The sequence below is a fragment of the Ranitomeya imitator genome, chromosome 9 (assembly GCF_032444005.1).
Source record: "Ranitomeya imitator isolate aRanImi1 chromosome 9, aRanImi1.pri, whole genome shotgun sequence".
Taxonomy (NCBI): Eukaryota; Metazoa; Chordata; class Amphibia; order Anura; family Dendrobatidae; genus Ranitomeya; species Ranitomeya imitator.
This window is the reverse complement of record NC_091290.1, coordinates 32,775,415-32,789,714: the sequence shown is the minus strand read 5'-3', so window position 1 is coordinate 32,789,714 and position 14,300 is coordinate 32,775,415. Positions and strand designations below refer to the sequence as shown.

The window sequence follows — 14,300 nt, the reverse complement described above, 5'->3', positions numbered from 1 at the left end:
CTGACCCTGGCACAAAGCCAGCAAATTTTTCTCAGCCTGATCCACTGAATTAGGCTCATCGTACAGCAATCCGAGCGCCAGGAAAAACGCATCGACACTACTCAATGCAGGGTCTCCTGGCGCAAGAGAAAATGCCCAGTCTTGAGGGTCGCCGCGCAAAAAAGAAATAATAATCAAAACCTGTTGAATAGGATTACCAGAAGAATGAGGTTTCAAGGCCAGAAATAGCTTACAATTATTTTTGAAACTTAGAAACTTAGTTCTATCTCCAAAAAACAAATCAGGAATAGGAATTCTTGGTTCTAACATAGATTTCTGATCAATAGTATCTTGAATTTTTTGTACATTTATAACGAGATTATCCATTGAAGAGCACAGACCCTGAATATCCATGTCCACACCTGTGTCCAGAATCACCCAAATGTCTAGGGGAAAAAAAAAAGTGAACACAGAGCAGAAAAAAAAAAAAAATGATGTCAGAACTTTTTCTTTCCCTCTATTGAGAATCATTAGTTAGGCTCCTTGTACTGTTATGTTTGCTAATGACAGGTGTTATGAAGGCAATCCAGAAACACAGTGTGCTTAGCGATCAGAGCGCACACAGTGATCTGACAAATACCCAAAAATACAAGAACGAGCTCTGAGACGTGGAAACTCTGTAGACTGCACACCTGATCCTATCCTAAACACAACTAAAAGCGGCTGTGGATTGCGCCTAACAACTACCTAGGCAACTCGGCACAGCCTAAGAAACTAGCTAGCCTGAAGATAGAAAAATAGGCCTGACTTGCCCCAGAGAAATTCCCCAAAGGAAAAGGCAGCCCCCCACATATAATGACTGTGAGTAAGATGAAAAGACAAAACGTAGGGATGAAATAGATTCAGCAAAGTGGGGCCCGATATTCTAGGACAGAGCGAGGACAGTAAAGCGAACTTTGCAGTCTACAAAAAACCCTAAAGCAAAACCACGCAAAGGGGGCAAAAAAAAACCCACCGTGCCGAACTAACGGCACGGCGGTACACCCTTTGCGTCTCAGAGCTTCCAGCAATACAAAAGACAAGCTGGACAGAAAAAAAGCAACAAAAAAGCAAAAAGCACTTAGCTATACAGAGCAGCAGGTCACAGGAACAATCAGGAGAAGCTCAGATCCAACACTGAAACATTGACAAGGAGCAAGGATAGCAGCATCAGGCGGAGTTAAGTAATGAAGCAGTTAACGAGCTCACCAGAACACCTGAGGGAGGAAGCTCAGAAGCTGCAGTACCACTTGTGACCACAGGAGTGAATTCAGCCACAGAATTCACAACAGACGTCCTCTTCTTTGCTTACTGTAGCCGCTCCGGCGCAGGCGTACTTTGTCTGTCCTGTTGAGGGCAAAGCAAATTACTGCAGTGCAAAGGTGCTGGGCCTCTCTGACCTTTCCCGGCCCCTGCGCGCTGCAGTACTTTGCTCTGCCCTCAACAGGACAGACAAAGTACGCCGGAGCCGCAGCGTGAAGACAAGAAGAGGACGTCATCTCCAGTCCTTCACCCAATGCATCCTTGGTAACGGAGGCCGCCGCTTGCGCCGCTGAGAGCCGGGGGCCGTCATACGGTAAGTATATCCATAGATTTTATTTATTTATTTTTTTTTAACATGTATATGGATCCCAGGGCCTGAAGGAGAGTCTCCTCTCCTCTAGACCCTGGGAACCATACGGACCGCACACACCGTATAAGACGACACCCGGCGTATAAGATGACCCCCGTCTTATACGGCGAGTATATCCCAAACTCTATATTTTATATGGAAAAGTTGGGGGTCGTCTTACACGCCCAGTCGTCTTTTCTTAACTTTCAGGTTACATTTGGGCCTTATCTACAGCATTACAGAATGCTGTAGATAAGCCCCTGATGGCGGAGGCCTTAGCTTATAGGCGAAAAATGGGGTGACAGATTCCCTTTAATAGAAATATTGATTATGTTTTATGTAATGCACAAAATGGTGGTTAAAAAGTGCAATAAAAAAAATCACCATTTTTGTTTGAATAGAAATTGTAACCAACGATCAAAATTATATCAAAAAGATACTACAACACGTAGAATGCAATGAATGCTCTTCTAATATTACTTACACCTGTGTTTGTAACTTTATTTCTGTGTTAAAATTAATAAAAAGATGTTTTAAAATAAAAAAAATAAATAAAAAGATACTACTACACATGTATATGGGTGACTGTGTGAAACGTGTGTTATATGTATATTCTAGAATACCCGATGCGTTCGAATCGGGTCACCATCTAGTTATTAATAAATATATTACATTTTTAGTTGCTGCTACTGTATTACATCTTTGTGTCAGTGGGATGGAGGAAGGTGGTAGTAAAATCGCTCTATTACCAAGGACAAAGCAGGAGTATAATTATAGTGCTTTGGAACAAAGCACTATATTGTTATATTGATCTATGCTATCTACGTTACAGTTACGTTAAAAGAAACTCTGCGGACCCTATTGAGTCACTTGGTTCTGTCAGATGCCGATGGTGTCCATCGTGAGGATTCTGTCTTCTGCACAAGGAGGCGTAGGATTGCTACTTCCAATAGGTGGCACTAGAGTTCTAGTCCACTTCCTCTCTGAAGAGACAATTTTCTGCACAAGAACTCCATTCCACAAAACTTTTTAGGGCCCAGCCTTAAAAAAAAAAAAAAAAAAAAGATGTGTCAGAAGTGGGATTTGAACCCACGCCTCCATTCGGAGACCAGAACACCCTCACATGGGAAGATACGATCTTGAGTCTGGCGCCTTAGACCGCTCGGCCATCCTGACACCTGATCCTACAGGTGGAACTGTCACTTTACATACTATAACAGCCAGTGGTCTTCTGCACTCACCCTTACCTGACAATTACAGTAATGCTCCAACTAATCCTACAGGATACAGCTCATAGTCTTAGAACGGGACCGCTGCAGGCAATCACTGTCTAGCTGCAGTGGTCACTTTTCTTCTGCATGGCTGCATGTGATGCCACTGTCCCCAGAAGAGTCTGATGGCGGTTCTCTTGCAGAGGTCACAGGAACATCGTCGCAGTCCAGTGAAGTCACTGCTGCAGCCAATCACTGAGCTCAATAGCTTGTACAATCTATTTCAGCAGAGCTCCTGAACTTAGTGATTGGCTGCAGAGGTGAAATGCGCTGTCACCATGATGTCACTGCTGCAGCTAATCACTGAGCTCAATAGCTCATGCCGTCTATTTCAGCAGAACCGCTGCAGACAATAACTTAGTTCAAGTGGCTCTGCTGAAATAAAAGGCACAAGCTACTGAGCTCGGTGACTTAGTGCAGAGGTAATTGGATCTGTCAATGTTATGTCACCGCTGCGGCCAATCACCGAGTTCAATAGCCTATGCCATCTATTTCAACTGAGCTTTGTGATTTGCTGCAGTGATGTGAATTATCAATGTGATGTCACCGCTGCAGCCAATCATGGGGCTCAATAGCTTGTGCCATCTATTTAAGCAGAGCCGCTGCGGCCAATAACTTAAATCAAGCAGCTCTGCTGAAATAGACGGCACGAGCTGTCAAGGTCAGTGACTGGCTGCAACAGTGGTGTGATGTCACCGCTGCAGCCAGTCGCTGAGCTTCTGCCATCTATTTCAGCTGAACTCAGAAGTGACATCACGTTGACAGCTCACATCACTGCTGCAACCAATCACTGAGCGCAAAAGCTTACACCATCTATTTCAGAAGAGCCACTGAGCTCAGTGATTAGTTGCAGCGGTGATGTCTGATGTCACAATTGCAGCACAAACACTGAGATCCAAGCAGCGGTGGATCCAGAGAGGCGGCGGCACAGAGCAGCTATTTTATCAGAATTTACTATTCCTTTCTGTAATTTTGAAATCCCCACTAACGATCAGACAGGTGTAACAGGTCGCCCCTTCCAATTACCCCAAAAATATGCGCAGTGACGTCCTCACCTACTTTATCATACCCACTGCCAAAAAAAAAAGTTGTGTCTCGCCCTGCGCTCATCATATATCGTAGGAGGCTGCGGACTGTAAATGTTAACTTCTATAAATGAAGAAAAATAAAATCGTCAGTGGCTTAAAAAATGCAAAATAAAGCAAAACAATATTTCTTGAATATATCACAAATAATAATAGTGAACCACAGTCCCAGAGACTAAAGAGTTAAATATTTTGATTGCTTTAAAACAAAAAATAAAATAAATTATTTTATTCTAAAGCAAAAATAAAATTATTTTATGAAATTAGAAAAGGCAGGGAAAAAAATGTGTCAGAAGTGGGATTTGAATCCACGCCTTCATTCGGAGACCAGAACACCCACAGTTAGGGGAAGAGCTGCCTCTTGAGTCTGGCGCCTTAGGGTGCGTGTCCACGGTCCGTAATGACGGCGCTTTGGACGGAGTGGAAAACCCGCTCCGCCCCCTTCTGTACGCGCGGTGATTCCGGGTGTGTTCATTGCACACATCCAGAATTTCCGCACCCCATACATAGGGCCCTGTGATTTACCTTGCCGAGAAGGAGCGTCGCCGCAAGGTAAACAGACATGCTGCGTTCTAAAAAGACATATCGCATGTCCGGAAATGCAGGGCCCCCGGATGCGTGTTCGCACGGATAGTGGAGACGGGATTTCATAAAATCCCCTCCACTGTGTGGTAACATCTGGACGCTGCGGGTTGAACGCTGCGGTGGTATGCAGCATCCAATCCGCAGCTAATCCGAATGTAATCCTGAATGTGGACACAAACTCTTAGACCACTCGGCCATCCTGACTAGAGTTGAGCGACTTTTACTTTTTTCGGATCGAGTCGGGTTTCGCGAAACCCAACTTTGTCAAAAGTCGGGTCGGGTGAAATCGGCCGATTATTGCGAAAAGTCGGGGGGCCGACTGAAACACGAAACCCAATGCAAGTCAATGGGGAATCAAAGTCGGCAGTGAGTGGAGGACAGGAAAACACCTACAGCGCCCATTTTAATGCCAAAAACATCAATTCTTATTACTTAAGCTTGTCAATCTTAATTTACTTTATAATAATAGTTAGGCATTGAAAACTGGGGGTCATTGGCTAAAGTTGTGGGGGGGTAGGGCTGGCTCAAGATTTTTGTGGACCCAGGAAACGCGGAATACGTCACGGCGGTGGATCAGGGAGAGGTAAGTATTTCAACTTTGCAAGTGCTGTGATCCTGAGCAAGCAGGGGGGGCCCACTCGTTGGCACTGGCACAGGGCCCCTCATAGTACGGCGGTGTGTTTGATGGCGAGCGGCGCCTCCCACAGCCAGAGACACTTTTGCGTACTATGAGGGGCCCTGTGCCAGTGCCAACGAGTATGCCCCCCCACCTGATGAAGGAACCTGCACTTTCATCTGCACCTTCCTCTTTGTCCCCGTGTAAGGTGGTATAGTATGCGGGAAGGGGAACCTGACTTTCAGCAGGGTCAGATTCTGGCTGTGTAGAGTGCAAGGGGAATGTAGTGGTCTGGGTCAATGTACCAGCAGACTCATCTAGCAGTGGCTGGGCAATGGGCAGGATGAGGAGGAAACACAGATATAGGCCCCAATAAGAAAGTAGGCAAAATGCAGTCCAAAATTGGTAACAGGACTAAACAGGCGGCATTGCTTTGTTCAGTGGAGGAAAACTGTAATGAGTGGCAGACACAGTTAGTAGGCCCAAATAATAAAGTGGGCTAAATGTCTTCCAAAAAATTGTTAAGAAATAAACAGGTGGCATAGCTAGATACAGGGGTGGGCTCCTCTGCTGGGTAGCAGACAGTGGTAGTAGGTGCAAAGTATTAACAGGTCTAAATGGAGGCTAGGGCCCCTGTATATTTTAACTATCATCTATCATTTCAACAAATTTGTATTGGCAGTGCCATTGAAGGATTTAACAGCACAGACTACACAGTGATGGAGCAGGGAGAGGTAAGCATTGCAAGTGGTAGAGCACTGTTCGAGCTGGGGGGCAACACTCTCTCGTGGGCGGCGGTACTGGCACAGGGCCCCTCATATTACGACGGTGTGTCTGACGTTGGTTGTGCACCACCACCGTCAGAGACACTTCATTGTACTATGAGGGACCCTGTGCCAGTGCCGTTGCCCAAGAGTGGGCGCACCCACCTGTCCAGGCAAACGGCACTCGCATGGGAGCTTGCGCCAGGTGGTGACCACGGCCCTGTGGGGGGAGTCAGCCCATTTAGGGAGGTATAAAAATGGCCTATGGTGGACATTCAGCAGCTGCAAATGGAGGAATTGGAGCAGTCAGTAAGAGGAGGCCAAAAGCAAGACATTTTTCAGGCAAGCTACGTGTCAGCAGGGGAAAGTGGGGCAAAATAATTTGAAATTCATGATTGGTTCATTTTAATGAAGGTAAGATCATCAACATTCTGGGTAGCCAGACGTGTCCTTTTTTCGGTCAGTATTGAACCAGCAGCACTGAATACTCTTTCTGATAGCACACTAGCAGCTAGGCAGGGGAGCTCCTGTAATGCATATTCTGCCAATTCAGGCCAGGTGTCTATTTTAGATGCCCAGTAATCAAAGGGGAATGACCTGTGAGGGAGAATATTGATAAGGGAGGAAAAGTAGTTAGTAACCATACTGGACAAATGCTGTCTCCTGTCACTTTGAATCGATGCAGCAGTACCTGTCGTGTCAGCGGTCATTGCAAAATCACTCCACAACCTGGTCATAAAACCCCTCTGTCCAACGCCACTTCGGATTTGTGCACCTCTAACACCTCTGCCATGTTGCCCCCTACAGCTTGTGTGAGAACCATCACCGCTGCTGTGTGCTGGGAAACGGTCTACAAGAGTTGCTTGTTTGGTAGCCAATATTTGCTCAAGGTTCTCATGTGGCATGATATTTTGTAATTTTCCTTTATATCGTGGATCGAGGAGGCAGGCCAACCAGTAATCGTCATCGGTCATCATTTTGATAATGCGGGGGTCCCTTTTTAGGACACGCAAGGCATACTCAGCCATGTGGGCCAATGTTCCAGGTGTCAATTCACTGCTTGTGCTGGGTTGAGGAGCACTTTCTTGCAAATCAACATCACTTGTGTCTCGCAAAAACCCTATACCAGACCTTGCAATGCCACCAGTTTCTATTGCCCCCTGTGAAGCATCCCCCTCCCATAAATATTCATCCCCATCATCCTCCTCCTCCTCCTCTTCCTCCGCCATCTCATCAAGGAGAGTTCTATGAGCAGACAATGGCTGACTGTCATCAAGGCTTCCCTCCTCCTTGGCTGCAGATGCCAGCTCCTTAATGTGTGTCAAACTTTGCATCAGCAGACGCATTAGTGGGATGCTCATGCTTATGATGGCGTCGTCTGCACTTACCAGCCGTGTGCATTCCTCAAAACACTGAAGGACTTGACAGAGGTCTTGTAGCTTCGACCACTGCACAGCAGACAACTCCATGTTTGCCATCCAAGTGCCTGCCCGTGTATGTGTATCCTCCCACAAATTAATTACAGCACGCCTCTGTTCGCACAGCCTCTGAACCATGTGCAGTGTGGAGTTCCACCTTGTTGCAACGTCGATTATCAGGCAGTGCTGGGGAAGATTCAGCGATCGCTGATGGTTCCGCATACGGCTGGAGTGTACGGGCGACCAGAGGACGTGCGAGCAAAGTCTTCGCACCTTCAGGAGCAGGGCTGGTAACTCCAGATAATTTTTGAGGAAGCACTGCGCCACTAGGTTCAAGGTGTGAGCCAGGCAAGGAATGTGTTTAAGTTCTGATAGGGCTATGGCAGCCATAAAATTCCTTCCGTTATCACTGACTACCTTGCCTGCCTCAAGATGTTCATTGCCCAGCCATGACTGAGTTTGTTGCTGCAATTACTCGGCCAGTACTTCCGCGGTGTGTCTGTTGTCGCCCAAACACTTAATTTCTAACACAGCCTGCTGACGCTTACCACTAGCTGTTCAATAATGGGACACCTCGTGTGCAACACTGGCAGCTGCGGATGGAGTGGTCGTGCGACTGCGGTCTGTGGACGAGCTTTCGCTTCTGGAGGAGGAGGAGGGGTGGCGAACGCCTACAGCCAACTGTTTCCTAAACCGTGGGCTAGGCAGAACTGTCCCACTATGGCTGTCCCCTGTGGACCCTGCATCCACAACATTAACCCAGTGCACCGTGATGGACACGTAATGTCCCTGGCCATGCCTACTGGTCCATGCATCTGTTGTGAGGTGCACCTTTCCACTGACTGATTGCCTCAGTGCATGGACAATGCAGTCTTTGACATGCTGGTGGAGGGCTGGGATGGCTTTTCTCGCAAAGAAGTGCGGACTGGGTAGGTCATAGCGTGGTACTGCGTAGGCCATCAGGGCTTTGAAAGCTTCGCTTTCAATCAAACGGTAGGGCATCATCTCTAACGAGATTAGCCTAGCAATGTGGGTGTTCAAACCCTGTGTACGCAGATGAGAGGATGAGTACTTTCTTTTCCTAGCGAGAGTCTCTTGTAGGGTGAGCTGGACTGGAGAGCTGCATATGGTGGAACTAGCGGTGGGGGTGGTGGACATGGCGGATTGAGAGAGGGTTGGTGATGGTATTCTTGATGTTGGCCTACATGCAGTGTTTCCTACCAAAAGCCTTGTGATTCCCTGACTGCTTTGGCCTTGCGACGATACCTCCACATTTGCGGCTGGTAATGTCCTAACCGGTGGGCTTACAGTGAGGGAAGCAATGTAGCATTGCTGATTACCTTCATTCTAAGCAGGTGCACCAATGGTACGGGACGTTTGGTAGTTAGTCCAGGCTTGCAAGTGCATGCTGGTTAAATGTCTAAGCATGCACGTTGTATTTAAATTTTGAAGATTCTTCCCTCTGCTAAAGGTCTTTGAACATTTCTTACAGATAACTTTTGACTGATCATTCGGATCTTGGTTAAAAAATTGCCACACTACACTCTTCCTACTATGGAATACCTACACAGGCATTGCACGCTGTGCTACTTTCACCGGCTGGCCACGCTGTCCTAAAACTGTTTTTGTTTTTGACAAACGTTTTTGGCCTGATACGGGCCTGCAAGATGACAGCTGTTGCGATGTAGATGTCTGCTGCCGATCATCCTCCTCTGCTTCTGAGCTACTGGCAGCGACACCCTCTTCCCCCAATGGCTGCCAATCTGGGTCAACAACTGGGTCATCTATCACCTCCTCTTCAATGTCATGTGCACCTTCCTCTGTGTCACCGTGTAAGGTGCTATAGCGTTCGGGACGGGGCACCATAGTCTCATCAGGGTCAGATTCTGGCTCAGTACACTGCGAGGGCAATGTAGTGATCTGAGTCAATGGAACAGCATAATAATCTAGCTGTGGCTGTGCATCAGTGCACTCCATGTCCGATTCATGTTGTAATGGGCAGTTAACAATTTCCCGTTCTAACCCAGGCACGGTATGTGTAAAGAGCTCCATGGAGTAACCTGTAGTGTCGCCTGACACATCCTTCACTTTTGGTTTGGGTGAAGGACACAAGGAAACGTCTTGTTCCTGACCGGGAGCATCCACTGACGACTCGCTGCTTTTATATTTGGAACTTTCTGAAGAGGAGGCGAAAGAGCTAGAGGCTGAGTCAGCAAGGAAAGCCAAAACTTTTTCCTGCTGCTCCGGCTTTAAAAGCTGTTTTCCAACTCCCAGATAAGGGAGCCTTCGAGGCCTTGTGTAGCCAGACGATGACGCTGGCTCAACACCTCCAGCCTTAGGTGCTATTGTGCTTTTGCCACTACCACCAGATGCACCACCACCATCAGTACCAGCTGGCAACCACCGCCCACGGTCTCTTCCACCAGACTTCCTCATTTTTTGGAAAATCTAACCAAAATAACAACCGTTATATGGTGCTGTAAAACAAGGTAGAAGGTGTATATAAACTTGTTGAGAATTTAAATCTCCCTTTTTTTTGGGAGACTGAACCAAAACTCAGGCCCTGTGCATAAAACAACACAATGTAAGTGGCAGAAAGTGGCTGGCTGATATACCACAAACTAACAGGACAGAAGTATATCCACTTTGTGAGAATTTGAATCTCACTTTTTTTTGGGGGAGGGGAGGGTTTGGGGGGGAGACTAAACCAAAACTTAGGCCCTGTGCATAAAACTACAAAATGTAAGTGGCAGTGAGTGGCTGGCTGATATACGACAAACTAACAGGACTGAAGTATATCCACTTTGTGAGAATTTGAATCTCCCTTTTTTGGGGGGGAGACTGAACTAAAACTCAGGCCCTGTGTATAAAACAACACAATGTAAGTGGCAGAAAGTGGCTGGAAGATATATGAAAAAATACAAGGACTGTAGTACAATTTCAATCTCCCTACAATGATCTCAGGAAAAGTATGGCAGCAATAAAAAGGACTGCTACACATAAAAGTGTGGACAAAGAAACAAGATAACTGTGCAGAAAGGAGCAACAGGATTTTTGCTTTTAAAAAAGCAGTTGGTTTGCACAGCAGCGTGCAAACAGCTATGCAGCTATCAGGGAGCCTTATAAGGCAGCCTAATAAGCTACAGAGCTGATGCACAAAAATATAGCCTCCACTGTCCCTGCAAAAATATGGTGGTGTTGGACAGTGGAAATCGCTACAGCACAAGCCGTTTGGGGGTTAATCTTCCCTCCCTAACGCTATCCCTTCTTCTGATGAAGCTGCAGCAACCTCTCCCTATGCTACGATCGGCAGAAGTAAGATGGCGGTCGGCGTGCACGCCCCTTTATAGCCCCTGTGACGCCGCAGAAAGCAAGCCAATCACTGTCATGCCCTTCTCTAAGATGGTGGGGACCGAGACCCATGTCATCACGCTGCCCACACTCTGCGTCCTCCTTCATTGGCTGAAAAATGGCGCTGAAAGCGTTATATGAAACACGACTTTGGCGTGATGATCGCCGACCTCATGGCCGATCCCACACTAGGATTGGGTCTGGTTTTATGAAAGTTGGCGATTTTTTAATTTGTCCGATCCGTTTCGCTCAACCCTAATCCTGCGAGGAGATGCGGACACTGAGAAAACAGGAGGCTGCACGAGCCCCTGCGCAGTGTGACGTCATAAGCAATTGGCGGGAACGTACTGCACTCACAGCGGCGGTTATTACCTCATGAAAAGTGCATGCAAAGTGTTCGGCTGTCCACATCTTCATCACACAGCCCTCTTGGTACAGGATCTCGCTGCGCCCCGGGGCGTCCTCTCCGCACTTCTCATGGGGGAGCCTGCAGCAGCTGCTGGGAACCGAGTTTTCATAGATCCCAGAAGAGACGTTAAACCAGTCAGTAAAGTTCTCTGCGCCACAACACTGGAACCTCTGCTGCACCCCGTCCACCGCGCTAGTGACCGGCTCCTCCACCCGTGCTTGTCCATCACCTTCATAAATCTGCTCAGCAGGTCGCGGTGAAGTTCGTCTCTGTAGGAATAGGCCGACGTCCCGACTATGATCTCTGCGGCAAAGAACAGAAGCAGAATCCCTGTGAGGATTTTTATCAGGATGATGTTTTCTTTGATTGCAGCCACAGCCCCAAAACTGAACAGGAAGAAGATACACCCGCACACACAGCCCCGCACACACACACAGCCCCGCACACACACACACAGCCCCGCACACACACACACAGCCCCGCACGCACACACAGCCCCGCACACACACACACACAGCCCCGCACACACAGCCCCGCACACACACAGCCCCACACATACAGCCCCATGCACACACAGCCCCACACATACAGCCCCACGCACACACAGCCCCGCGCACACACAGCTCCGCGCACACACAGCCCCGCACACACAGACACACATTTTCTCTGCTCACCCACAGGTCTCCGCCCACACAATCTCCGCCCACATACTCTTCCCCCTCCCGATCTGCATCGTTTCTCGCAGGCACATCCGCAGCAAAATTGCAGATCTTTAAACCTGCGGTTTTGCTGCGGATTGGCCTGACACAATAGTAGTCAATGGGTGCAGAGACGCTGCAGATCCGCAAAAAGAATTGACATGCTGCGGAAAGTTAAACTCTGCGAATCCGTACGTTTTTGTCTGCAGCATGTACACACCAAATGTCAATTTCACATTGACTATCATTGCTTGTACTTACTGCATTGCTTGTACTTACTGCAGATTTGATGCAATTCAACGCATACAAAAACGCTGCGGATCCGTATCAAAATCCGCAACGTGTGCACATAGCCTAAATGCAGAGGAAAAGCAAAGCAAAAAAATATATATATATAAAAACTTGAAGGTCCCACCGAGATTTGAACTCGGATCGCTGGATTCAGAGTCCAGAGTGCTAACCATTACACCATGGAACCTCACATGCTGAACACCGCCGTATGTCGCTGTTTTCTATGATGCAGGCACCACACTGCCCTCTTGTGGTTCAGATGTTGAGTGCATGTGAGAAGTGGATTTTGGCTTCTCCAGGATAGAAATAAACTAAAAAAAATTCGTAGACAAAAAAAAGTCTCATGATGAGAAGCAAAGTTCCCCCATTGGGCTACATTGAATTTGTCTTAAGCTGCAGAGGGTTTCGATCATGTTATAAAGTATAGCATCCTGCACCCTCTCTTCTAGAGAAGGATCCTGTATAGACCAGTCAAAAACATAAGTTTTGGGTTTGTTTGTTTTTTGTTTTTTTAATAGTTTGACCATGTGGCCGAAAATGACTCTTGTAAACTTATGTTTAACCCCTTTAAGTAGAAAGTCAGACAACTCAAAGACTAAGGCTACGTTCACATTTGCGTTCTTCCGGGCTGCGTCGGGCGCAGCAGCGGCGACGCATGCGCCATGCTCCCCTATACTTAACATGGGGGCGCATGGACATGCGTTTGCATGCGTTTTGCGATGCATGCGTCTTTTTTGCCGCAAGCGTTAGGGCGCAGAGGACGCAGCAAGATGCATTTTTTTTGCGTCCAAAATCCGGCAAAAAAAGGACGCATGCGTCGCAAAACTATGCGTTTTGCATGCGTTCTTGTTTGCGTTGTGCGTTGCGTCGCATGTAGCGTTGAGCGTAGCCTTAAAGGGTTATCCGGAACAACACGTCATAATAGGGAGAAATTTTGAAGGTCAGACTATATGAATCAGCAGATCGGACAACTCCCTGTGCTTAAAAGGAACCCGTCATATCCAGGAAACAGCATTTTGCAGCAGATATAGGGATAATTAGCAGCGGAATTACGTGGATTACTGGAGCGGCGGCTACAGGGAGAAAATTAAGTTTTATCCTCCCTGCAAACACTGGCTTCCAGTTATCAGGGCGGTGCAGGGAGCGGTTGCAGTCACCACTCGCTACAGTCACAGCGATGTAATCACTGCCCTGCGCTGAGAGTCTGATCTGCACAAACAATGACAGAAAGCTGTTAATCAAAGTGCAGGGGCGTGATTATAGCCTCCTCTGTATAATGAGGGACCTGTGACTATCACCGCCCTGATGACTGGAAACAAGCGGCTGCAGGGAGGATATAACTTCATTTTCTCCCTGCAGCCGCTGCGTCAGTATTGTAGCTAAACATGATATAAACACTCTTTATCTGCAGGCAAATAGCGTTTCTGGATGTGACAGGATCCTGGGGGCCCTATAGAAAACCAACTTTACTACTTCTGTGTAATTTTTAATAAATATATATCATTTTTAGTTGCTGCTACTGTATTACATCTTTGTGTCAGTGAGATGGAGAAAGATGGTAGTAAAATCGCTCTATTACCAAGGACAAAGCAGGAGTATAAATATTGATCTATGCTATCTACGTTACAGTTACCTTAAAGGGAACCCCGTGGACCCAATTGCAATCACTTGGGTCTGTCGGATGCCGATGGTGTCGATCGTGAGGATTCTGTCTTCTGCACAAGAACTCCATTTAACAAAACTTGTTAGGGCCCAGCCTTAATAAGTATTATAATGAAAAAAAAAAAAAAAAGATGTGTCAGAAGTGGGATTTGAACCCACGCCTCCATTCGGAGACCAGAACACCCTCACAGGGAAAGATACTATCTTGAGTCTGGCGCCTTAGACCGCTCGGCCATCCTGACACCTGATCCTACAGGTGGAACTGTCACTTTAGATACTATGACAGAGCCTCCCCCTGACCTGACAATTACAGTAAGGGTACGTGCACACGTTGCAGATTTGCCTGCAGATTTTTCTGCATTAAATACACAGCTCTTGCCAGAAAATGTAGGTGCGTTTTTCATGAGTTTTTGATGCGGACACTAGAGAGGAATACGGACGTATGAGAGGCACAAAAACTACGCATTGCACACTGACCAATGATTCTCTATGGGGCAGCTCCTATCTGCCGTATATTTCT

General features: G+C 47.2%; 3 non-coding genes across 3 annotated transcripts; all 3 read right to left on the bottom strand.

Annotated features, from left to right (window-relative positions):
• Positions 1-2,698: 2,698 nt before the first annotated feature.
• TRNAL-CAA (transfer RNA leucine (anticodon CAA)) lies at positions 2,699-2,806 on the bottom strand. The gene is made up of 2 exons: positions 2,769-2,806; positions 2,699-2,744 (listed from the first exon to the last, which is right to left on the bottom strand). It is a non-coding gene; the product is annotated as a tRNA-Leu (tRNA).
• A 9,427-nt stretch (positions 2,807-12,233) lies between these two features.
• On the bottom strand, positions 12,234-12,305 carry TRNAQ-CUG (transfer RNA glutamine (anticodon CUG)). The gene has a single exon. It is a non-coding gene; the product is annotated as a tRNA-Gln (tRNA).
• Positions 12,306-13,914: 1,609 nt separating this feature from the next.
• Positions 13,915-14,022, bottom strand: TRNAL-CAA (transfer RNA leucine (anticodon CAA)). Its single transcript has 2 exons — positions 13,985-14,022; positions 13,915-13,960 (listed from the first exon to the last, which is right to left on the bottom strand). It is a non-coding gene; the product is annotated as a tRNA-Leu (tRNA).
• Between the last annotated feature and the right edge of the window lie 278 nt (positions 14,023-14,300).